General features: G+C 34.5%; 1 long non-coding RNA gene across 1 annotated transcript in view; it reads right to left on the reverse strand.

The window, feature by feature from the left end:
• LOC115897738 overlaps positions 1-27,170 on the reverse strand; it is an 80,740-nt gene that overhangs the window by 52,177 nt on the left and 1,393 nt on the right. Inside the window, exons 2-3 of the long non-coding RNA XR_004057516.1 lie at positions 20,444-20,551; positions 252-392 (exon numbers count right to left, since the gene is read on the reverse strand). This is a non-coding gene — a long non-coding RNA (uncharacterized LOC115897738). The remainder of the gene's footprint in view (positions 1-251; positions 393-20,443; positions 20,552-27,170) is intronic.

The raw sequence follows: 27,170 nt of genomic DNA on the forward strand, positions 1-27,170 counted from the left end.
AAGAAACTCAGCATTGGATCTCACACTACAGGTCATAAAACCCAATCAGCCTCCTGATGTTTGAATTCCCTCTAAACAAAGTTGCTAGTCATCGTCATCCATACCCTATCCACACACTTTCAGTTACTGAGAGTTTACTAATTATATGAGCTTTCATAATCAGGCTAAAATTATTTTTTCTTTCTGGCATTAGGTCGTAGGACATGATAAAAAAGAAAAAAAGAAAAAAGGTGGGAAGACTGAGAACTCACCTATTGATACAGAACAAAACCCAATCCAGCTTTTCCAGAAGAGATAGTGTATATAATTATTTCTCTTGTTCAGTTTTTCCAACATGGAATAGAGCTGAGTAGGTGTAACAGCTTTTATGATTTCTGCTTTTAGCTTCTGTTCTGTATAAAATAAATTTAAATATGGTACTTTGTTTAGTATTCAATTTATCAGATATCTGGCAGTCAAAAATGGCTGGTCAGAACTTTTTTGTTTTTTTGTTTTTTACTAACATGAAAGCATTTCTTTGACTAATGAAAAAATATGTGACAACTGTTCTTTTTCCTTTAATGTTGTGCAAAAGTGTCATCTGTCTCTATAATATGTGCTCGTTGCTGGCTACTTACCTCAACGTTCAGAATCACTAATTTGTGAGCCATAGTTGTGCTTCTTCAGAGTTTATAATTTTTTTACAGCATTTTTTTTTTTTTTTTTTTTTGAGATGGAGTCTTGCTCTGTTGCCCAGGTTGGAGCACAGTAGCATGATCTTGGCTCACTGTGACCTCCGCCTCCTGGGTTAAAGTGATCCTCCTGTCTCAGCCTCCCGAGTAAGCTGGGACTACAGGGGTGTGCCACCACGCCCAGCTAATTTTTTTATTTTTAGTTGAGATGGGGTTTCACCATGTTGGTCAGGCTGGTCTTGAACTCCTGACCTCGAGTGAGGCCTCCCAAAGTGCCGGGATTACAGGAGTGAGCCACCACGCCCAGCCCGTAATTGTTTTTCTCTTTGCCATCTGACCTCAGGATAAGAAACTGTTTTCAAATGTCCATCATTTACAAATCTTGGAGTTGTGTTGTGGGTTTTGATAGTTTTCAGTATCCTGAAAGGCTTTGAGCTCAGTCTCTGAATTCATCTCAGCTCTCCGTCTTTACATCGGTAATAGCAATCATTAGATTAAACTCCCCAAAACTTTCTGAACTTAAAGCCTTTGGATCAATCTCCAGTTCTCTTAGAATTGACCTGAATATTGCCACTGAATGAAATCTGATCCTATGAACAGAGACGACCCATTGTTATGCCAGAATTCTTGGTGTTATTTTGCACCAGAGACTTCTGTGAATCTGTATCTTCTGAGGACTGAACAAAACTGAAATGGCATCCTGGATTTGGAAGCACTCATATTATCTGATATTGATTTTTTAAATTTTGGAGAACATATTTTTTTAAAATACGATTGTCAGGACCATTATTATTTAATGATGTGTTGAAAATGTTGCCAGCATAAAAAGAAAAGAAGTAGAAGTAAGAGATACCATTGGAAAAATGGGAAAAAAAATACAAATTATACATGGAAAATCCAAGAGAAACAATTAAAAACTTCTAAAATAAATGATTTGAGATTTAAAAAGTATTTTTACATATATTCTATTCATAACCCATGAGTAGACACAGTGAGAAAATAAGTTCTCATTTACAATATACGTTTTAAATATTCAGAAAAAACTTTGGATTTAACCTGTTTGTGCAGGACTTATATATCCACAATTAAAATTGTATTGTCAGAGAAATATTGGAGAAATTTAAATAATATAGGAAAATGAACGCTATATGATTTTGACAGAGAAATTGGTAAATACAATGTGATCTGAACTATGTTTCCATTATGTCTATGAATAGAAACATGACCAAAAAGAAGCATAGAAAAATTTAATGTTGGTTTTCTCTATGTTTTAAGTTATTGCTATTTTTCCCTAAAAGAGTACTCTATTGTCAAAAATATTTATCATGGGAGTATATTTTATAACTTGAATAAAATTTTACATATATTTATATATACATATATATATATATATCAATTTGGTAAAAGTGACTAAAAGTGAACAAAGTTGTGACAATCTTCCAAATATGAATTTTAGAAATTAGAAATGCCTGATCCCGTTCCTCAAGCCCTGTATTATTTTGAAACAAATTCCAACATCATATTATTTCAGCCTCAATTATTTCAGAATATGTTTCCAAAGTAACATAAATCTTTTTCTTAAAAAAAAAAAATCTCAATAACAGTATCATAGGAAAACATCTAACAATATTTCTTAATATTATCAAATATTCACTCGGTATTCAAATTCTCTAGTTTTCTCATAACTTTTCCTTACAATGTTTAAATCATAATTCAGGTAAAATATATGCATTGTAATGGTTGACATGTGTCTTCAGTCTGCTTTAATCTTTAAAAGATTGAGGCTTTTCCTGAATCATTTTAGACTGGAATTTTATTTGTTGAATAAACTTGGTCTTCAAACTTTTAGATTTTCCCAACACCTGGATCAATTGGATTTTGCTCATTAACCCCTGTGTATTATTTAGTATAATCTCTGTATTCTCTATAAATTTCTGGTTAGAACTAGAGGTTTTATCAGATTCACATGTATTTTCTTCATTTTTTGATGTCATTGGCCATTTGCAGGTATTTTAAAACATGTTTAACCTTTTTTGACACTCCACCACTAAGAGATTCTCCTCAAATCTCAATTTACTCTAGTAATTTTCTTGTAACCAGTAGAATACAGTGGAAATAATGCTGTGAGACTTTTGAAGCTAGATCAGAGAAAAATTATGCAGGTCCCCTGGCTCTTTTTGGATGCTCACTAGGGCAATCATTTCCTTTCTGGGGCGATTTAATCCTCCCTCCCATTTCGGGGACATTTAGTCAAGTCTGGACACAATGGGAAGGGCGGTGCTACTGCCATCTAGTGGGTAGAGGCAGGGATACTGCTAAACATCCTGCAATGCACAGGACAGACTCCCTACAACAGGATGTCGATAGTTGCAAGGTTGAGAACCCTGCTCTAAGGGAAGCCAACTGCGATATGACAAGTCTAATTACTCTGAGACTGCTATGCTGGATAATCCACTTGTAGATATTCCAGTCAATCCCATTAGAGCTCTCAGTTGAGAGCCAGCATCAACTTTCAGCCATGAGAACCAACCATCCTGGATATTCAGTCCAGTTAAGTCTTCAGATCACTGTAGCCTTGGCTGACCTTTACTTACAATTGCCTGAGGGACCCCAAGAGAGAAATGCCCAGCCAAGTTCTTCCTGAATTTCCAACACAAAATTGTGAGCAAAATAAAAGATTGTTTAAATCTACCAAGGACTGGGATCAACTGTTAAATAACAATATTAACAGGAACTAGTCAGTGTTTCAACCTATTCACAGATTAGAAGTTACAAAATGTATATAATATAATTCTATTATTATTTCCTATGTATTAATTGGAATCTTTTTATAAGGAGACACTTTTCTCATTGACTATTACTGTAAAGTACAGTTTAAATAAGAAAATCAGTATGAATGTTTGACTTTACAATTCAGTAAAACTGCAAAATCTCTTAAAAAATGGGAAAAAAGAGGTGAGAAAAATCTTAAGAAAACATCGTGAAAGCAAGAACTGTGGTTTATAGATTACTTTGAATTGTTACATTGACAGCTGACTGCTCAATGTTCAAATGGAAGGCAGGTATCAGCAGATTATGGTTTTAATTTGCTGAAAGGAAAGAACTGCCATTCTAGAATTCTATACACGGTGAAAATATTCATCAAGATTATGAAATAATAATCACATTCAAAGACATGATTATGATAAAAATGAGTGTTTGTACCAGCTACAAGTCTGACTGAAAGTAAATAGAACTAAGTTTTTGAGATAATTGTATTGTTGAGGAAATTATAAGCCTCTACTCAAATTATTTTAAGTTTTTGGGACTTACAACTATATTTGCCACTCTTGCGTTATCATAAAATGGACTGTAAATAAGATATATTTTCCAACATTCATTATGAATACATCCAACCAAGATAACAGAAAACGGAGACTATCACAGGAGGCAAGACAAGGGCCATAATGGATATTGGTCAAGGACCCCGAGAGCAGACTCAGATCTAATCTTGTAAATTCTCATCCCTAAGATAGTGAATCTTCACAATGTCTGGTCCTGGAGAATTTCTGCATTGCCATGTACCACTTACTGATCTGTTTCTTCCATTGTTTCTTTTTCTAAATGACAATCCTCATTGCAAGGATCTTATCCCCGTTATAGCATAGTATATTCAATATATGAAAAGAGCAGAAGATAACTATTCTTTCAGACCATAGGTTTAAGAAACAAGAAAATCTGCATCAGAGCCTTGTAGAAAAAGCTGTGAATAATCCTTACCAGAAAAACTTTCATCATCAATGTCCACCTTGGGTGTGGGATTAAAGAGTGGCACTCTCTGTGCAGTCCTCGGCTAGACATATTTCCTCATTTTACAGATGAGGACATTGATTTAAGAAGTAACTTATTGATTTTTAAAAATACCTCTTCTATCACACATAGAGTATTTTAGTTGAATAATGGAAAAATTTGGGGATAGATATGTTGATGCTGTTTGATATAAATATAAATTAAATGAGTTAGCATAAAAGGAAATTAGAATAAATTGAGCTTAATTATCACTAAGAAAGTTGAAGTTTTTCTGTTTCCACTTTTCAGCCTTTTGTGCTATCACTAGATTATTGTCAATGAGTCATTATGAGCAAAGGGAAGTAGGCTGCAGGTGTTGCTAATGATCACTTATATATTTTCACAGTGTTCCAAAGCTGTGCTTTATTACTTATTCCAGATTGAACTATTTTTATTTTAATTGCTACTTTTAGAGATTTGGTTCCCAACCAGCTGGCATGGTCCAGTAGGTGAAGCAGAGAAATAGCACTTTTGTTATGGTAAAAGTGAAAGCAAATTGACTAACATCTATCAATCATAATTTGAAATAGGACACTGCTCCTATGTTGACTCAGATTTCCATAGGATAATGACTGAGAGTATTGTCTTCTGAGAGGACTTGTCCTCTTACCACACAAAGATGTATTGAACACCCACAAAATAGCATTAGAAGCAAATAAGAAACCCTAGCATAGTTTGGTACTTCTTGATTTTGATGTTTTATACATCACCAGTGAAACTAAGTTATTGTTCACATCAATAAAGCAATATTTGAGACACACATGAAAACATAGAAATAATGTACAAATTTGCTGATCACTGAAGTAATGTGCACATATTACTTTATATCTCCCTCTTTCTACATATACAAGTTCTTAACACAGGTTATATACTTTAAAAATTAGTATAATGTTTTACGTAAGAACTTAGTATGTGGAACTTGTAAATGATCTGTGCTCCATAAATGTTTATGGATGATGCAGAATCTTTAATTTATAAATAGCTAATTTGTTATCTTATACTATACACACATATGCTCTACTCCAAAATGCATTTTAGGTCATTTAGCCATGCTTTGCAGTAGTCCTGCTTCCCAGTTGTTTCACATTTCTTTTGGGTGTACTAGAGTGGCTGTATTCCCTGAATTGTTAGTTTACTGCAAAATTTTGACATGTTACTGCAGGTTAGATTTTATGCTTTGTTCCCTCTTTAATCAATACCAAACACCTGATTTTTTTAAAACTAGAAATTACCACAAATTACAAGGAGGTAGATTTTACTAATCTAAAAGAGTTCCATACTATTTTTGTTTATTATAATTTAGAAGTTGTACTGACAGATTGTTATTGTTAAGGCACTTTTTTGTTACTATTAGAATAAGAAGATTGGGGCCTTTCTGCTAACTGCCTTTCACTAGGTTAATCAGTCAGAATTACAGTAGCTTCAATTCAAACAAAGGGAGCAATGTTATATATAATAGAATTAAGGGAAGCAAGTCAGAGTTCAACAAATGGATGTCAAAGTTTGATATGGTGGGAAGATAAAATTACGAATACGCATATAACCATATCTCTCTGTGTGTGTTTGTGGGTATGTTTTGATATATAAAGACACATATAAGTTGAACAAAACATGATTATATATAACATTCAATATTGAATTCAATATATAATTGATGGCAACATATGCCTAAAGTTGTGGGTTGAATTACTGTATGTCTCACAAAAAAATATGTTAAAGTCCTAACCTTTAGTATTTGTGAATATGAACTTATGTGATATGAAATAACGCCTTTGCAGGGTGGGAGTGTAAATTAGTTCAACCATTGTGGAAGACACTGTGGTGATTCCTTAAGGATCTAGAACTAGAAATACAATTTGACCCAGAAATCCCATTACTGGTATATACCCAGAGGATTATAAATCATTCTACTATAAAGAAACATGCACATGTATGTTTATTGTGGCAGTATTCACAATAGCAAAGACTTGGAACCAACCCAAATGCCCATCAATGATAGACTGGATAAAGAAAATGTGGCACATATACACCATGGAATACTGTGCAGTCATAAAAAGGATGAGTTCATGGATGAAGCTGGAAACCATCATTCTCAGCAAACTAACATAAGAACAGAAAATCAAACACCACATGTTCTCACTCATAAGTGGGAACTGAACAATGAGAACACATAGACACAGGGAGGGCAACATCAAACACTGGGGCCTGTTGGGGGGTGGGCGGCTAGGGGAGGGATAGCATTAGGAGAAGTACCTAATGTCGGTGATGGGTTGATGGGTGCAGCAAACCACCATGGCACGTGTATATCTATGTAACAAAACTGCACGTTCTGCACATATACCCCAGAACTTAAATAATAATAATAATTTAAAATGAAGTCAGTAGGTGGACCCATAATCCAATATGACTGACATCCTCATAAGAGGAGAGAGACACAGAGAGAACATCATGTGACAACAGGCAGAGATTGAAGTGCTGCAGATGCAAGCCAACGAATGCCAAGGAACACTAAAGATTACCCAGAAATTACCAGAAGCTAGAAAAGGGCAAAGCAGCATTCTTTTCTGAAGGCTTCAGAGGGAGCATGATGATTCAGACAATCTGATTTTGGACTTTGAGACTTCATAATTGTGAGATAAGTTGTTTTTGTTGTTTTAAACTGTTCAGTTTGTACTTTATTGTAGCAGTTCTAGGAAATGAATATGTCTAGCTATAAATATTTGAAAAAGAAAACTAAGTTTTACAGGGGCTTAATTAAAACTATAACAAAATTTCATACTTTGACAACACCCTTTGTTCCAAACACTTATCAAAGATGGGTAAAATATAAAATAAGAAAGTCAGAAGGACATGGCCTTTCTCAAATGCAAAGGCAAAACCTTTTTTTGGCCGGTAACAGAAAAGAAATGAAAAGTTGTGAGCAGATGATGATATGGCCTTCCTAACTTCCTAACTTCAGGTTCCCAGTAGGCAAAAGTTTCCAGGATCTAAAATATACCCTCAAGAAAGGGGACCAAAGTGAGGTTTGCTACTTGAAGTCCTAGAGTCGCTTATAGCTCCCGCTGAGATATAGAATAGGCATAGTCACAACCTCATGACTAGAAGGTGAACAAAACCACCCCAAAAGAAACTAAACTGAGAAGATAAGTTTTACCAAGCTTTCAAGGGAGCCAAACATGCTTATTTTATACCTACCATTTTGGAGAACAGTAAAAACACAGACACTACTAGACTAATGTTTAGATATACTATAGTAATTAGGAGAACTATTTTAAAAATAGACATATTGATACAAATGCATACAAAAAATCTGAAGATACTATCTTACTAAACTACTATCAAATCAAATTTATCTATCAGTTAATCAACACACCATAACTAATTATAATATTGGAACACAAAATAGTTTAACTTCAGAAAATCTATTACTCCAAAATATCATATTAACAAGTCAAAGAAAATATGCCATATGAAGATAAATGTGGAAAACTCCTTTAGCAAATTATAAAATTCACTCATATTTTTCTAAAAAAAAAATTTGCAAGAAAACTATCAATTAAAAATAATGTTCCTAGTTTTATTGAAGTACCTGTCAAAAACCTAAAAGAAAATGATGGGCATTTCCATTAAGTCAGTGATATGGTTAGGCTTTGTGTCCCCACCCAAATCTCCTCTTGAATTGTAATTCCCATATTCTCCATATGTCAAGGGAGTGACCAGGTAGAGGTAATTGAATCATGGGGGCAGTTTCCATGCTGTTCTCATGATAGTGAGTGAGTTCTCACAAGATCTGATTGTTTTCAAAAGAGGCTCTTCCGGCCGGGCGCGGTGGCTCAAGCCTGTAATCCCAGCACTTTGGGAGGCCGAGACGGGCGGATCACTAGGTCAGGAATCGAGACCATCCTGGCTAACACTGTGAAACCCCGTCTCTACTAAAACAAAAACAAAAACAAAAAAACTGACCGGGTGAGGTGGCGGGCGCCTGTAGTCCCAGCTACTCGGGAGGCTGAGGCAGGAGAATGGCCTAAACCCGGGAGGCGGAGTTTGCAGTGAGCTGAGATCCTGCCACTGCACTCCAGCCTGGGCGACAGAACGAGACTCCGTCTCAAAAAAAATGGCACTTCTTCTTTCTGTCGCCTTAACTCTCCTTCGTCTTCTGTCACAATTGTAAGTTTCCTGAGATCTCCCCAGCCATGCAGAACTGTGAGTCAGTTAAACCTCTTTCTTTTATAAATTACCCAGTCTCAGGCAGTTTTTTTATAGCAGTGTGAGAACGGACTAACAGAGTCTGCAATAAGAAAAAGATGCCTAATCTCATGGTTTCTAACAGGTAATGGTCAACACAATGTTCAAAAATGATTATGGTAAGAAAGAAAAGGAAATAAATCTGGGAAATAATAATAATCACAAAGGAAGAGATAAAACTCTCCTTATTCGTTAATTATATGATTACCTACGTTTGAAATTTAGGGGATTCTGTGGACAGATTATTAAAACTCACCAGCACACAAACATCAGTATCATTCCTGATAATGAATACACCAACAATGAACAAAAATCAATCAATAAAAATATGTTCTATAAAACAGAAAAAGTTATACAGAATGTTAGACTGTAGGTGAAAAATTATTGGAGATGATTTTTAAAAACCTGAATGAATGGAAAGTTATGTTCATATGATTGTTTCTTGGGAAAACTTTGATGATGCACCACAGATTAATCTCAAAATCTAATATAATTTAAATAAATAAATCTTTGCGGGGGTTTCATGGAACTCGAAAACTACAAAAGCAAAATCACATGGCCAAAAACCACTATGACGATTTGAACGTCTGGGATAATAAACTTGACCTCACATGTAACAAAAATTTTAATAAATGAATAATAAAGATATTAGTACAGGATGAATAAATAGACCGACAGAATATAACAAGCCTAGAAACTGATTCATTCATATATGACAATAATGTATGACAGACATAGCATTACAAATAAATGAGGAAAAAAAGATGAACTGTTAGATAAATGGTGTTGGGATAATTGTTTATCCATATGGAAAAAGTTAAATTAGGTCCTTTAAAACTTTTTGAGTAAAATAAAGAGTAACATTTTTATGATCTTCAGGGAAGAAAGGATTTATTTACTTCAGACACAAAAAAAACACAAATTATAAAAGAAAACCCAGCACTTTGGGAGGCCGAGGCGGGTGGATCACAAGGTCAGGAGATGGAGACCATCCTGGCTGACACAGTGAAACCCCATCTCTACTAAAAATACAAAAAATTAGCCGGCGTGGTGGCAGGTGCCTGTAGTCCCAGCCACTTGGGAGGCTGAGGCAGAAGAATGGCGTGAACCCAGGTGGCGGAGCTTGCAGTGAGCCCAGATCGCCCCACTGCACTCCAGCCTGGGCAACAGAGCAAGACTCCATCTCAAAAATAAAGTAAAATAAAATAAAATAATAAAAATAAAAAATAAAATTGTGATATACTTGCAACACAATAAGTTAAACTTTTTGCACAAAAGAAACTAGAGACAAAGTGAAAACCTAGTCACATACAGAGAGAAGACATTTGCAGCCCATGTGAGTGACAAACAGAAGTATCAACTGCCAATGAAAATGTCCAAAGGCTATAAATAGGTAATTCACAGGAGAAAAAAATAAAAATGGCCAATAAATGAGCAAAAATATGATCAACTATATTAGTAATCAAGGGAAGCAAATTAAAACCAAAAAAGAACTTTTATACCTGTCATTGGCAAAACTGAAAAATGATCTGACAATAACAAGTGTTAGAGAAACAGAAACTCTCAGATACTCCTGCCAGGAGTGTTAAATAGTTCAGATTCTCTGGAGATTAGTTTGGTATATAGTAAAGCTGATGTATCTCAGGACACAGAAATTTTACCCCTGGATGTTCCCCATGAAAAAACACTCATATAAATTAGTAAGGAGAGTTGCAGTATAATTTAAAACTATAGAAAATGGAGCAGGTAAAATGTACATCAAATAGAAAACAGATAAATACTGTACATTCATCTAACAGACTAATACTTGGATTTCAAAATAAATAAAGTATGTGTGTGTTAACATGGATAAATCTTTTCAAAAATCAAGTAAAAGAGTGAATTATAGAATGTGAAGAATTATACACCACTTATATACATTTTAAATCCTTCGATGTGGTCCATAATTTAAAAATGTATTGTTATTACAAAATAAAAAATCAGATGTTTTAAAGTATCATTAATTTGCTTTTAGATAAATGTCTTGATAGAATTTGAAATATATTTGAATTGATGTTTTAGAGTTACCATTTGTCAGCAAGGGATATAAAATGTTATTAATTAAATGAGATAAATTAAGGAAGAACACAAATATAATTAAATATAGAAATCTACAAATAACCATGCTGAATTCTTCCAAATTATCTCTCATGAACCTTTGGCAGGATTGCTAAGTCATGATATAGCACGTTTGGTGTTTCTTTTTTACTTTATCTATTCACCATTCAGCAGGGAGGCTAACTGACAGTGAAATGACCAAAACTTAGGAGATGGAGGGAGTAGGAGAGATCCTAAAAAATCCCTAGATAATTTACAAACTAGATAATCAATTCTTGACTAACCAAGATTTGACTCTAATAAATATCAATCACATAATGAAATTAAGTTAAACATGCAAAACTCCTTTAGGATTGCTCTTTTGAATTGATTTTACCTTTTTGAATACTCAGGATCACTACTGCTCTCATTATCAGGACATAGGACAGGAACACAGCTATTATTTTCCTGTCTTTCAGCTTTTCAACACAACAAATATATATTGGCATCCATTTCTATGATTTTAATTTGGGTACTTATTGTCCCCTTACTGGGGACTCCGGGCAATATAACAGTGAGTTTCCACACAAAACAAGGGTTAGGTATGTGTTTGGCCTCTTTAGGATCCTGGAAGACTACCCTCTTATTTTTAACATTATCTTTTTCTGTCTTGAACTAAAAAAACACAGCAAAGTAAGTCACATCAACTATTTTTCATTACCTTTACCAATTATTTCATTTAGAAACTTTGGAATGAGTCATTTTAATCATTAAACATTATAAACAAGTTTTTCTATAGAAAGTAATCATGAATTCCAAGAAAAACAATTACCTGTTATTACTGCCAAAGTTAAAACTATCTTCCTGCATAGAAGTGTGCATTTCTCAGGGGAGAATGAGTTTATATTGAGGTTGGTGTGGGACATTTAGAAGGAAGCAGCTGACATATTGTTGCAGATTTATGCCTGATAATTACAGGGCACTGCACAGTTTTTAAAATGCTTTCATATTTGTTATGTCATTGGGTTCTTAAAATAATTCTGTAAGGTCACAAATGCAGTGTTTCTCATTTTATAGATGAGGAGATTGAGGTCTCAAATGGCTATGTGACTTGACAAGATCATCCAGCTAGTAGGTAGCAGGGCCCATTCAAATGTAAGTCTTCTGATTCTAATTGCAGGGCTCCTTTTATATGCTTGAATGCCCTATTTTATTACAGAAAGCCTAGCATTTTATACTCATTTTAAAAGTATATATCTTTGGTAGACTTTGCCATTACATTAAGAAAAGAAGAATTGAAGTATTATGGTACTCCTGAGTTTCAGAGGATGTTAGTAAAATAATGCATGTGAGAAAATCTAGTAGAAACTTAGTAGAAACTATATGTAGTAGAAAAATATAATGTTTGTGAAAATATCTAACAGAAATCTAATAGAAATTCAATAAATATTTGGCAATAAATATGTTCCTTCAGAATTATCCTGGTGCACGCAAAGCTTTCCTTGCGTGGCACTACCTTCTCACTCCAAGTTTTTATCATTCTCTCAGGAGGATTATACAAAAGTCCTAGTTTGCTGCGTGTGTTTGTCAATATTGGGGTTGGGGTGTAGACCAGGGACCTAGATGGAATCTCAAAGAACAGGTAAGCATTTGGCCAAATTGGGTGATTGCCAGAAATGAGCTGACTTTGGATTTCAGACTGCCCTGGCTTCTACCTTTCTCTCAGGGACTCACGGTGGGAGGTGCTTGCTCTGGCACTTTCATATTCCCATGCTCCTTGCATGATTACTAACTCTACACTTGTTCTTCTGTGCCTGGCATCTTTTGATCTAGTCATTGGGAAGGGTTAAAACTATAAGTAGTTCAATCTGTTTAGATAGTTGCATCAATGAATTTTGAGCATAGTAACAACTAACAACAATGAAGGACATTTAATGCTTACTGTGTAGCAGGTGCTATTCTAAGCAATGCATGCATATAAACTCACATAAGCCTTACAACAATCTTATTTTATGTTTGAGGAAACTGAGGCATGGAAAAATTAAATAACTTGCTCAAATTATTTGATCATCAATATACAAAGCTGGCATTTGAACTCAAAGTGTCTGGCTCAAGAGTGCATTTTTAACCATTTGTCCACACTTCTTTCAGTAATACAGCTTAACCATGCTGTATCCTTCAAGTATAACTGCTATGGATGATGGCGGAGGGTAAGAGATTCTTTTAGAGTAAAAAAAAAAAAGAGTCTGTGAGTATAGAATGGGGAAAGCATACCAGTTAATATCTCAACATAGTGTCTCCCTGTATTAGTCCATTCTCAGGCTTATAAAGACATACCTGAGACTGGGTAATTTATAAAAGAAAGACGTTTAATTGGATCACACAGTTCAGCATGGGTGGGGAGGCCCCAGAAGACTTACAATCATGGTGGAAGGGAAAACAAACACGTCTTTCTTCACATGGCAGCAGGAAAGAGAAGAATTAGTGCCCCGAGAAGAAGGAAGCCCCTTTAAAAAGTATCAGATCTTGTGAGAATTCACTCACTATCACCAGAAAAGGATGGGAGAAACCACCCCATGATTCAATTATCTCCACCTGGTCTCTTCCTCGACACTTGGGGATTAAGGAAACTATGATTCAAGATGAGATTTGGGTGAAGACAGAGCCAAACCATATCACTCCCCACAAATGTATATTAGCATTAAATATAATGGACCATATAGAGAGTAATATCTCATATTATATAGGATATCCTTACTAGTTTATTGAACAGATAAATACGTTTTTTTTTTTTCCAGATTGTCATTTTTAAGAGCCTTGTATTCAAACTACATCTGTGAATTTTCCATCTTGGAGTATTTGAGGAACAAAGTCTTTAATTTAATAATGGCAAAATCAACTAACAGATTTTAGAAAAATAGTCCCATCTTAGTTTATTTAATTTGAGTTGTATATTAGCTCATGTGAGTGCCCAAATTCAGAGCACAGCTTATTTATTATTTATTTATTTATTTATTTATTTATTTATTTATTTTCTTGTGATATCCCTTGCAGCAATTTAGTAACATTATATTTGGGGTAGGGTAAATATTCAATTAACTGTGGTTCTCTCTGTTAAATATTTTCCTATCTTTCAAATGTTAACTTGCAATGATGTTTGTAACTGAGATGTCCTTTCTCAGCTAAATTTTGAATTCTCAGTTGAATTTTGTATGATACTCATGTGATAGTTTAAAAGCATCCTAGAGATGGCACATAAATCAATTTGGTAATAGTCTATTGCTTTAGGGATAATTACATTACTGTTTTAGTGTCAAGAGTTGCCCTGATGAACAAGACCTATCTCAGGCGTCTATATATTTCAAGCATTAGTGAATGAATGGCACAGTGCAGAGTGTAAATTAAAAACGGATGAATTGGTTGCACCAAATTAGTATTCTACTTTTACTACCCTGTCATATGAAATACTATTTTATAATTCAGAGTCACTCTTCAGAACACTTTTCGTTGTCACTCTTGCTTGTCACTTTTACTCCTTTAAATGAGTACTAAATATTGATTTTTTTTTTTTTTTTTTTTTTTGAGACAGAGTCTCGCTCTGTCGCCCAGGCTGGAGTGCAGTGGCCGGATCTCAGCTCACAGCAAGCTCCGCCTCCCGGGTTCACACCATTCTCTTGCCTCAGCGTCCCAAGTAGCTAGGACTACAGGCGCCCGCCACCTCGCCCGGCTAGGTTTTTTTTTTTTTTTTTTTTTTTTTCTGTATTTTTTAGAAGAGACGGTGTTTCACCGTGTTAGCCAGGATGGTCTCCATCTCCTGACCTCATGATTCGCCCGTCTCGGCCTCCCAAAGTGCTGGGATTACAGGCTTGAGCCACCGCGCCTGGCCTGATTTTTTTTTTTTTTTTTCTAAAAAAAAAAAAAAAAAAAAAAAAATCTATAGCATACCCCCTGAGGTCATTGTTATGTGTTATTTGCCTTTTCAAGATGTCCAACTTGTTGATATTTTAAAATTATTTCTTCTTTTTTTCCCACTTTACATTTACTCATTATTGCTGGGCAAGGGATTCTAGTAATTGCAGTTTAGATGGTGAGGATAAACAAATTTTCCAATGCACTCCTGAGTAAATGCAATTTGAAGTTTAATACAGTTTTTTAAATCATGTGTCTATCTCGAATTATGTTATTAATTTTGAATTATTTCTTAAGTATTTTCTACGGCTTTTACTGATTTACCAGACCATTCTATAGCTTATAAAAATAGATCATAACTTAAGTTTCAAAAACTTTCAGAAAATTGGATTAACTTATTGAATATTACTTCATTTTTCTTCCAATCTTATAATCACAGAGCATTAAAACATGTCCCAACCTTGATGGTCTTATAAACATAATGAGAACCTTGTATATCAGTTAGACCTTTTAGTCGTGAGCACCAGAATCTACACTGGCAGATTTAAACAAAAAACAATAGTTTATTAAAAAATGTTAGGTTGCTTAGAGCATCTTCAGAATGGCTAGAAAGATGAAGATTTAAAACTAATTGCCAGGAGCAATGCTCATAGCCAGGCTGTCATGGCCTGATGAAGGAACCTCCCTGGTGCCATAGCCACCACAGAGAAGCAAAGACCAGGTATGTGATTTTTCTGAAACTATGACTACCACAGCATGGATGTCACTTGCTTTCTAGGAATGCTACTTTGCAGGACACTTTTGTTCCAACTACACCAATAAAATAGAAAGTCTGTATTGTGTCTGGCATCATGTTGATAACGTCAAAAATAGTCTTCTCTGGATTATTCTGATTGGTGTAGCTGGGGTCATATTTCTGGGCAGTAATTGCTGGAGAATCAGAGAATTTCGGCTCTGCTTTCCATACTGGGGAGAAGGCACTCACTGTGAGAATTTTCCCACATCTAGAAAGACTATTCAAAATATGAGTTTCAGGTATGAATGTGATCAATTTACATCAAGATATACGGTAGAATAAAGTGTGTAACTATAATTATTTTTCCTCCTACTTAAATGAATTAAATATGTGATAATCATAAGTTATCCAAAATATAAATTTGAAAGCAAGTTGTAACTTAGATAATATGTTATTGTCAACCTGTAAAGTATGGCTTAGTCAATTAAAAAATTCCCATAATTTTAAGTTAGCCTCTATATTAAAAGAAATATGCTTATGTTTAAAATAAAAGGATGTATCAGAGACTACCACTTTCTGATAACTTGGATTTACTAGAAAAACCATGTGGTCTGAAAAATCATGATAATATGGTGAATGGTTATCAATAATGTTGATTTAAAAAATAGTGATATAGCTTTATTACGTATCTGAACTTTAGGCCATTTGTTTCAACATAAACTCAATTCTTATAGGCTTATTCTTATTTAAAGCATTTTAAACTTTATTCAGTATTCACCCTGGGCTCATATTTCATGAACAGGTATATAGTAGAAAAGTAATGAGATAAACTTTGATGCCTACATTATTATTTTGAAAATTGTAACACGGATGAGAACCACTTCTGGGGGTTTCTGAACATGGAATGAAATAAAATCCCCTCCATCTTAAGAGAGTTATGTCATATTGCGACATTCAATACAGTGTATTTGAGGCAGGACTGGAGGACTTCCATGAAAGAAACAATTATAGTTAAAACCCTAAAGGATGGGCTGATGCCCTAATGGATCCTTTTTTATATCACTAATTGCAGCAATTTTGTGGGTGAAAGAAACAACACACAAAGCAGCAAGAAGGAAAACTTGAAGTACTTACGTTTTTAAAAACATCATTTAATAAATTATAAGAAGACTAAAAGGAAGTCAAACAACTGAGAGGGGAAATGTGGGTTTATTCCCCAGATACTCCTTAAAAGATGGGAAGGAGAAGAAGCTGAATATAGACTGTGGATAAAATATTTACAAAATAAACCCCACAGGAAATAATAATTGAATATTTTATATTTTGACTTATTCAACTTTTATGATTTAATTTTTTTTCTTCATTGAGTTTAATTAAGCTTTCCCTAGGGTCACAGCCTTGAAAAACTTAAAAAGAATAAGACTTTTGTTTATCAGGCAGATTTTCACAGTTCTCTTTAAACTGAAGTATCTATTTTGTTAAAATTGTTTTACAAGGGCTGGTCAGCATTTTTAAGGTGTCAGCCACTCCACTAGAAAAAAACAAAAATCCTTAATAGTTTGGCAAAAGCAATGCCTTTGGCACTGAATTTTTAAAAGTTTTCTGTGCTATGCTATTTTTATCTTATCAAATATTTAATAACGCCTTCAATACCTATATATAGAAATAGATATAATATTCTTATAAATATTTTCCATTGCAAGGTAATTAAGTTTATGTGCTTAATATAGGAAATGTATTATGGGACAGTATTCGAACTATTTATTCACTCATTTGTTTACTCCATTATTGTTTAATTTATTCATCTCTATATTCATTCATTCATTCATTCACTCAAATACAACCTGCCACATACCACTTATAATGCTAGGAGATGCTAGTGAAAGACAGAAAGAAAGCAAACAGAAAGAAAGAGAGAGACAAAGAAAGAAAGGAGAAAAAGAAAAGAAAGAAAGAAAGAAAGAAAGAAAGAAAGAAAGAAAGAAAGAAAGAAAGAAAGAAAGAAAGAAAGAGAAAGAAAGAAAGAAGAAAGAAAGAAAGAAAGAAAGAGAAAGAAAGAAAGAGAAAGAAAGAAAGAAAGAAAGAAAGAAAGAAAGAAAGAAAGAAAGGAAGAAAGAAAGAAAGAGAAAGAAAGAAAGAGAGATTTAAAAAAGAACAAAAAAAGCAAAAAAGAAAAGCAAAATGGTGCTAGAGCTTTCACTGTAGAATGGAGTCAACTCCTTTCTGCTTCCACATGGCATAATGGAATGGGCTTTACAGTGTGAACAGGTTTTAGAATTTTTAAAGACTGATTTGTGATTGGATCTGGGTTCGATATGAGTACAAAGGGAGAAGTAGAACCAAAGGACACCGTGCTTCAACTCTTCCAATCTCTTCCCCCTTCTTTTCACCACATCCAAAGTTCTAGGTATAGAAAGTCAGTGACTATATCAGGCCATTTTTGTTTCCACTGGGAAGAAATGTAGCTATGACGGGATACAGCAGAGTAGGTAAAAAAAGAAACTTGCTAATTTTAAATAAAATAGGTCATAATTATACCATCTGTATAAGAAACTATAACAATTTATTTGAAACCAAGTGCATGGATGAAAAGGAGATTATTGAAAGGTCAGCAGTTAAAGGTTTACTTCATTTCCTTGTTAGGAAAAATCACTTCCATCAAGAACAATATCTTTCTTGTCACCTTGGTGCTGTCCAAAATTGTGTTAAAAAAAAAGGTGATATCTACATTTATTTTAATGATACTGATGAATTTTATTATCAGTAACTGGAGAGATAAAAACTGGCTTTTGAAAAATGAGTCATAGAGACGTCAATAGAAATAAGACCTAGCTATGCTGAGCAATTTAAACATCATGATTCTACAAGTTATATATAATTTGAGTGTTTCTTTTTTAAAACTTTTATGTTAGGTTCAGGGATACATGTGTAGGTTTGTTATACAGGGGAGTTGCTGCACAGATTATTTCATCACCCAGGTACTAAGCCTGGTACCCCATAGTTATTTTTTTCTGCTCCTTTCCCTCCTCCTACTCTCCACCCTCAAGGAGGCTCCAGTGTCTGTTGTTCCCTTGTTTTCATGAGTTTTCATCATTTAGCTCCCACTTTGGATTTTTCTATATGCACAAAACACCAAGTAATAAGAAATTTGCTTAATTCAACTGGGTTGATTTTTTTTAACTGAGCTGACTACATAGCTTTTTTCTTTTATAACTTCTGTGAGAAACTCAGGGCCTTTCTACACGGAGTCGAAAGTCTTGAATATACAGAAATAGAGTTCCGTTTTCTGGGTAATTTAAAATATCTATTAAACACTATTATTTATTACATCTCCAGCATCTTTTTTCTGAATATTCATCCAACTAATGGTTACTAACTAGGAGTTCCGTTTAAGATTGTATGCCATTTACTGAAGGGGCCACAGCAGTGATGAGAAAGGTAACTTAGTGTTGCCTTCATGATTATTCATATATATTCATGTATCTAACTAAATAATTCCAATTTGGTTATATGTTTGTTGTTTTAGAGACAGTTCAAAGTATATTTGCTTTTGGTAAATGCTGCTATTTTTTCTTGATGAAATGACGTATAAAGAAGTAGCATAAGAAAGTAGCACTGGCAGGAGCAAGTGGCAAGCTTTGACGGTTTAGCAATCAAAAAGTTATCTACGTTGCAGATTATACATATACATAATATGTACACAAATACAGGCACACAAACGTGTGTATTTATTTTTGGGCATGCATATTTTCAAAACATTTATAAAGCTGTTATCATGACTTTTTTTTTTTTTTTTTTTTTTTTTTTTTTTTTTTTTTACCACCAATACATGGTAGGAAATGCTAAATGTTCACAGCAAGCTGTTTATTTTATTTTCCTTTATTTGGATGAAGTGCCTTCAGACTAATCCATATTCTCACCCTCGCCCCATCCATGAATGTCTTCTTATTAAAAAAAAGAAACAACAACAAGAAATTAACTGTTAAAAGTGTACACAATAATTTCTGAACAAAGGTAATTCCCTGAGAAAAGGTGAGTTTTAACACACTGAAGTTGTTGTAAGATTTATCACAAGAGTTATTCATCTTTTACACACACACACTAAACATACACATATACAGAAAATACTTGTATGTGAAATATACGTATATTGCACACCAGCATTTGCTGTTTTTCTCCTGACATACCTGACATATCTTGTAACTTTTTCAATGGACTCTGAAAATAAACAACTATAAATAAAACAACATAGAAGACTTGAGACTTGATTTCTTTTTTTTTCTTGTGAGACAGGCAGCCTCTCTCTATGGAAGCTGTTCTAAGGTCTTATACTATAGTTCTGTTGAAAAATTGCACTGGCTTGCCAAATATCTTAATGACTTTTCTCTCAGCAGTTGGTAATGGTGAAATGTTATTCTAGTAACCATAATGTCTCTCATAAAACAATTGCATACAATATGTACTGTACTTCTATTTTAGTGAGCTCTTCTGTCAGAATAGCAGTGCCAGTAACCATTTAGCATTTCATAGCAAACTGCTTACCAGTCCTTCAAGTGTAATATTGCAAAAAGAGTGAAGAAATGCGTGATTAAAAACATTCACTGAGAGTGGACCATTTAACGCAACCCGACACTGCAAAATAAACCAGCCTTCACATATGTAGGCGCTCATCATATAAATGACAGTTCTATGTGGTCATTTAATTTTACGATCTCAATTCTCGCATATATTGCTCACATAAATATAGTGTTCTCCTGCAGGGAGGTCTGCTGGGTGTTATAAAATCAGTGAGACCTCAATGGGTTCAAATGGACGTCTTTTATAATTATTGCTATAAAATTTCTTGACAATGCATTTTGTTGTCCAATGGCTAAAGAAAATGATTTTCCAAAAGAATGGGTTTCAACAAAGAGAGTAACAGAGCCTGGGAATTTGTTCCTGTATTCACCCATATTCAAATTACCTTAGTCACACTCACCTATTGGAGGCTTTCCAGTTCTTCCAATAAGTTCTTAAAATGTGGCTTTCAGTTAGAAGCAGGCCAGGTTTGAATTGTTTTCTGGTTTGATGAGGCAATGTGGATTATCTAGAGGGAAGGATTAATTTGCTGTTAATTGCAGTTAAAATCTATTTACAGAGAATTCTTTCATGCACTTGGACAGATAAAGAAAGATAGGCAAAAGAGTTCCATAAACTCAGGATTAAATATGGTTTGAACCGAAAACACAGCAACTTTGAAAAATTGTACCCAAAGCACCATGTATTATTTGAAGAATTGTATTACTCTTTCTGACTTTTTCAGGGTCATATATTTGGCATTATGGAGAATTTAATGTGGTAGATTTTCCCTACCATGTATTGGGACATTTTAATTACCTTTTAGTTTGTATATTTTCTCTAGGATAATAAGTTTGATTAGTATTGTTGCCATGTGTGCCAAGTGTTTAACGGCATACTAATTGGATTTGGTATTTGTGCTATCCTATAACTACTATAGCAACATATTTTTTACATTGTCCATTTAGAAATGCAATAAAATATTTGCTATTTATTGTTGAAAAGAAAATGAATGTTTAATACATTTTCAAGTGCTAAAATATTAATGTGTAGTCACATTTGTTGAAGTAGAAAGAAGGAAAGTGAACTATGGGCCATAGCTCAGCTCTGTGGTGAAAGTAACAGTGCAGAGTGTGGCATAGACGGGGAGAGCATGTCCTGAGGGCATTCGAGCTTTTGGCTTATTTGTCCCTAATTCATCTCTATCATCTCCTGTAGGGATCATTTGTCCTTTTCCTCTGCTGCTTTTGGTGCTAATCTAGCAGAAGCATCAATGTTAGGATGGAGATTTAGCTTTCTCCCACTCTTGATTTTGCGGTTTGATCATGGCTTCACCTCCATATGCAGGGATGAGTATGTAATATAAGTTTAGGCCAAAAAGAGAATTACATTCTGCACATCACAGTGACTGGTTTGGAGAGCACACGTGACTTAGTTCAGTTACCTCATAGTGGGTTTCAGAACTTTTATATAAACCACTAGAAAACAGTAACAACAAAGTCTGCTCTGCAAGTTGATCTTGGAGAAGTTGGGAGGAGGGGAAGCTCCATTCCCCTCATCTTACCACCCAATGGGGCTTGAGATTGAGACTTTCACGCAGAAGAGAACAGTGAAAAACTGGAGATAATAAGAGACCAGCACTTGGACTCTTCATTTAAGTTTCACCTAAAGCTAAATCTAGCCCAGAAAGTTTTAGCTAAAGTTGAGTTTCCTGAATTTGAGAGAGCCTTAACTAATTCACATGTACCTTACCTTAATTTTCTTATGACATCAGTAGCCATCACTTTTTTCTGCCTAAAGTAGTTCAGTTCAGTTTTTGATACTTGTAACCAAACTAATACTAATAAACTGTTCTTTGCTGATGGCAGATTCAATATTTTGATCTCCGCTTCTCCTGTATCTAAGCAATCAACTCATTCTTTCATTCCATTAATACAGTTGTACAGATACAATTGATATTGAGTGTCTTCTATGTGATAGATACTATTGATGCAACAATAAAAAGCACATAGTCTCTGTCTTCTTAAAGTAGAGAGTCTCATAATAGAGAAGATTATTAAAGAAGCAGTTACAATGAGAGGAAAAATACAAAAAGGTTTTAAAAGAATTTAAAAGAACATCAAGCCCTTAAATGTTGGGTCACAGAAGTTCTCCTGGATGAGGGAGCATCAAACCTGAGGCCTGAGAGGTAAGTAAAACCAGAAAGGCCGAGGCAAGGCAAGGAGACAGAGTTGAAAAGTCTACATTCTAAAGAAAACATAAATTAAGTAACTGAGAAGACCAACAGAAGGGCTTGATAAAGGGAAATAGCAAGGGAGGTGGTTTAGCAGTGGAAAGAGACAGGATTAAAGGTAAATAGGCGTGGGATAAACTAGTCCATGAAGGGCCTGGGAAATAAAGGAATTTGGACTTTATCTTAAAAACAGTAAAAAGACAATCAAGTTTTAAGTAGGGAGATGGTATGATCAGGTTTTGATGTGTCTAATCCAGATTTAGGTAATCAGATACTTTATTCAAAGATTATTATAATAAGAGAAGGCAGACTATTTCAATAAGAGCAGAGAGATTATTGCAATAAGAAAGATGCTCCAACAATGACATTTGCAAATGTTTCAAAGTTCAGGCAGAAAAAAACACTTTTCTTTTTTTTTTTCTTTCTTTTTTTTTTTTTTTTTTTTTTTGAGATGTAGTGTCACTCTGTCACCCAGGCTGGAGTGCACCACTTCACGCCGTTCTCCTGCCTAAGCCTCCCAAGTAGCTGGGACTGCAGGTGCCTGCCACCATGCCTGGCTAATTTTGTGTGTGTGTGGTTGCCTTTTTTTTTTTTTTTTTTTTTTTTTTTTTGCTATTTTTAGTACAGTCAGGGTTTCACCATGTTAACCAGGATGGTCTTGATCTCCTGACCTCATGATCTGCCCTCCTCGGCCTCCCAAAGTGCTGGGATTACAGGCATGAGTCACCGCGCCCGGCAAAAAACACTTTTCTTTTATAGGGGGTACTAAACAAGGCTAGAAAAAAACAGGCGTCGGAAAATCAGATGAATGGATGGAAAGGGCATGATTGGATAGCAGATGAGAGAATGTTTTACCCTGAGGTCAGTCTACTACTGGGAGGGACTATTACGGACAGTTTCTGTGCTGGCTTATGCTAATGAAGGGTCAAAACTTATGGACCTGCGGGAAGGAGAGAAGCTTAACTCGAGATGTTAGGAAGCATTTTGTTCAGATTAGTAAATACAAAAATTTCAACTAATCACGTATGAGGAAAAGAATGGGAATTTGAAGACTCTAAATATCTGTGTGTACTATTGTCATAGGTAAACAAAGGGAGCAGCTGTGAGTTGTATCAAAGTTACATGGGGAAGGGTAATTCTTTGCAGTAAGCTATATTCTGGAATACAAAAGCGTGGGAGGGCTCCTTAATTGTTTCTATTTTCTAGGAGCACAGGGCTCAGGTAAACTTTAACATGGTCATGTTTCAGAAACATTTTGATTTACCACGGAAAAGATTTTGAAAGGGCATAAGGCCAAAGAAAAAAGTGTTCAGTAATTCAAGTGCAGTTACCCTGGATCAAGGTAAAGACACTATGGTCATAAAGAAGCAGCAAATTACAAAGGTTTTAAAAATATATATTTAAAAAAAACAGATTTTAGTGTTTGATTGGACCTGGAATGTGAGCAAAACATTTAAGTCACAAGTGTGTCAAGAAGTTAATTCCTTTAGCTGAAATTTTCCCTCTTAAATTCCCCCAACGGCCTCTTTTTGATTATCAATCTGCAAGAGGTCCTCCAAATCACTGCTTTCCAAAGATGTTTTAATCTTTCAAGGACTCAGGTTTCCTCTGTTGTGACTCCTTTCTCCCATATCCTCTGTCTTCAATAGTTTTAGCCTTATGTCTTGTCTTTACTTATTAACAAAAAATAGACTGTAATATCTCTTGTTTTAATCAATGTCTGGTCTCCAAAAGCAACTATTATGGAGTATATCCCTTAACCCAATATCTCCTTCAGACTCAAAAATGGGGTTTAACATGATTACTACCAGTCTTATGTAGCTAAGTTTTACCGATCCTTGCCTGGTTTTTGGCTGTTAAAAAATTTATTTGCTATGCACTGAACAGGTGTCTTAAGGCCAATGTCTGGTCTCCAAAAGCAACTATTATGGAGTATATCCCTTAACTCAATATCTCCTTCAGACTCAAAAACGGGGTTTAACATGATTACTACCAGTCTTATGTAGCTAAGTTTTACTGATCCTTGCCTGGTTTTTGGCTGTTAAAAAAATTGATTTGCTATGCACTGAACAGGTGTCTTAAGGCTGCCTTTAGTAATATAATTTCTTTGAACTTTTCTGAAGTGTAGCATAGATATATAAAAGTACACAGATCCAGAGTGTATAGATCAATGACTTTGCAGAAAGAGTGCACACATGTAACCAACATCTAGAAAAAAAAAAAAGAACCAGTACTCCAGAAACCCCACACTGTGTCCACTTTTTAAAACACAACATCCTATATTGATCTCTAACACATACACTAATTTTGCCTATTTTTAAATTTTATATAAATCAAATAAGATACTATGCAACCTTTTGTGTCTGGCTTTTCTCTTATTATTTGTGAGATTTACCTATATTGTTACTTACAGTAATCTATTCTCATTGCTGTGTTGTATTCCATTATTTGAATACATTAAACTTATTTGGTTATTGCCATTAAGAGGCATTTGGATACTTTTTAGTTATAGGCACATGGTTAGTGCTATTATAAGAATTATTGTACATGAGTAAATTTGGGGGTACTAATTTAATTTGAAGGAGAATTTGTCACTGAATTCCTTTCTAAGCCTTAGATATATGGTAAACAATTTTTTAACCACTTTGGAGCTTCTTATACATTCTAGTTTGTAGTTATAATCCTAACAGTTATTTAAATGTAGTTCTTTTGCCTATGTGACTATGTATGTCTTTACATGTCTGTGGATTTTAACTATGATTTTCCATTGGTTTCTCAGGTGGAATTCATTCTTAAATTTTGTTTTAAGAGGACTCAAGAAAAATATTTACCTCAGTCTATGCAAGTTAAAAAGGCCTTAAAAGTTCTTTGAAAACAACTTGCCTACTTCTAAAATTATTGATAACATCCTTCTTATTTTTTTGTTTTGCTTTACTCAACTGCCTCATAGCATTGAGTGTTATTGCAGCAATGTGAAGCAAGCCTACTGTCACCTTCTCATAGAAAATTGGATACCTTTCCTGACTGCCTGTTGTGGACTGAATTATGTCCACTTCAAAATTCATATGTTAAAGCTCTAACACACAATGTCATTGTTAAGGAGGAAATGAAGGTTAAATGAGGTCATATAGGTGGAGCCCTCAATTCAATAAGACTGGTGTCCTTATAAGAAGAAAGACACCAAGGATGCCTACTCACAGAACACAGCCCTCAGGAAGACACAGAGAGAAGATGGCCATCATCAGGCCGAGGAGAGAGGCATCAGGAGAAACCAAACCTGCTGACACTTTGATCTTAGACTTCCAGCCTCCATACTATGAGATACATTTCTGTTAGTTAAGTCACATAGTCTGTGGTATTTTGCTATGGCAACCCTGGCAAACTAATATACAGTCCTTTCCATGACTTTCTTTTTTTTTGCACAAAATCCAGATCCTGCACAACCATTTCATGACTTTTGATTTCAGGGTATGTCTTGGTGTTGATACTTACGTATCAAATTTTTCTGGGACCTACTTTTTTTCTTTCAATTGACAAATGCAATTACTTTTATTTTCAGAAAAATTGCCTTCTGTGTTATCTTGAAATATTTTTGCCCTTTCTCTCAATGTAAAAATAATATGGAGCCCTAAAAAAGATTGAAATTATGTCCTTTGCAGCAACATAGATGCAGCTGGAGGCCATTATCCTAAGTGAATTAATGCAGAAACAGAAAAGCAAATATCACATGTTCTCACTGATAAGGGGATGCTAAACCTTGGGTACTCATAGACATAAAGATGGCAACAATAGACACTGGAGACTACTAGAGCAAGGGTGGAGGGAGGGAGGCAAGGACTGAAAAACTATCAAGTACTGTGCTTACCACCTGAAGAATGGAATCATTCGTACCCCAAACCTCAGCATCACACATTATACCCACATAACAAACCTGTACATGTACCCCCTGAATCTAAAATAAAATGTGAAAGTATTTTAAAAGATTACATCTACAAGTGATCACCTTTGTCTGCTTCCAGTGATGTTATCTCAAATATTTGCTAATGTCACCTTTTTTTGTTCTTACAGATCTTTTTTTTGTTTGTTTGTTTCATCTTAGATGTGTGCTTCAACAGGTGCATCCTTTCCGACTTAGCATAAGGGTGATGGTAAGATCTGTATTTGAGGTTAGGGTATGAGGACTACTTTTTAGACCCTGAGCCTAAAGCAGATGCTACAAACGCTACAAACCAGCTTTAGAGACTAGAAAAAACATTAGTCTCCAGAAAGAAACACTTTGCGTGTACAGGTACCCAAAAAATATCATGAATGAGGAGTGATTAATAGTGAGTTTTCTATTCAGACACTATCTCATAGGGTCTAATTCACAGTATTGTTTTATGTCCAACATATTGATTGCTGGTAACACAGAAAAATGCTTTGTAAAGAATTTTAGAAGCATATTATGTCAATGATTAATGCCAATAATTTCTACTTTATCAACAATTATCCAAATCATTAATTTTCCTGATTTGACAAAAGAATAAGATGCAAAGCAGATATCTAACTAAAACATGCATTTTTTTCATAAACGAACTCTCCTATTATGAACACATTTAATATTTCTCTTTGTTTAGATCCTTTCAATAAAGAATATATTAACCTCTTCTCTTAATATGTCTTTAAACTTCTTTAAATATTGAAAATTAACTCATATAAATAATATAACATTTTGTATTCATTTTTCTATACTTAATAGTCCAATTAATATAAATATATTTTTTAATTTCTCTAAGAAAAAAATAACACCTTTTCTGATACATATCCTTCAATTGCCTTTTATGTGGATTGATAGTCCTCCTAATGCTTCCTCAAGAGTTTCTCCAGTTGGCTTCCCCAGAAACAGATCCTGAGACAAGGATTTGAGTAAAAGTAT

The sequence above is a fragment of the Rhinopithecus roxellana genome, chromosome 1 (genome assembly GCF_007565055.1).
Source record: "Rhinopithecus roxellana isolate Shanxi Qingling chromosome 1, ASM756505v1, whole genome shotgun sequence".
Classification (NCBI taxonomy): Eukaryota; Metazoa; Chordata; class Mammalia; order Primates; family Cercopithecidae; genus Rhinopithecus; species Rhinopithecus roxellana.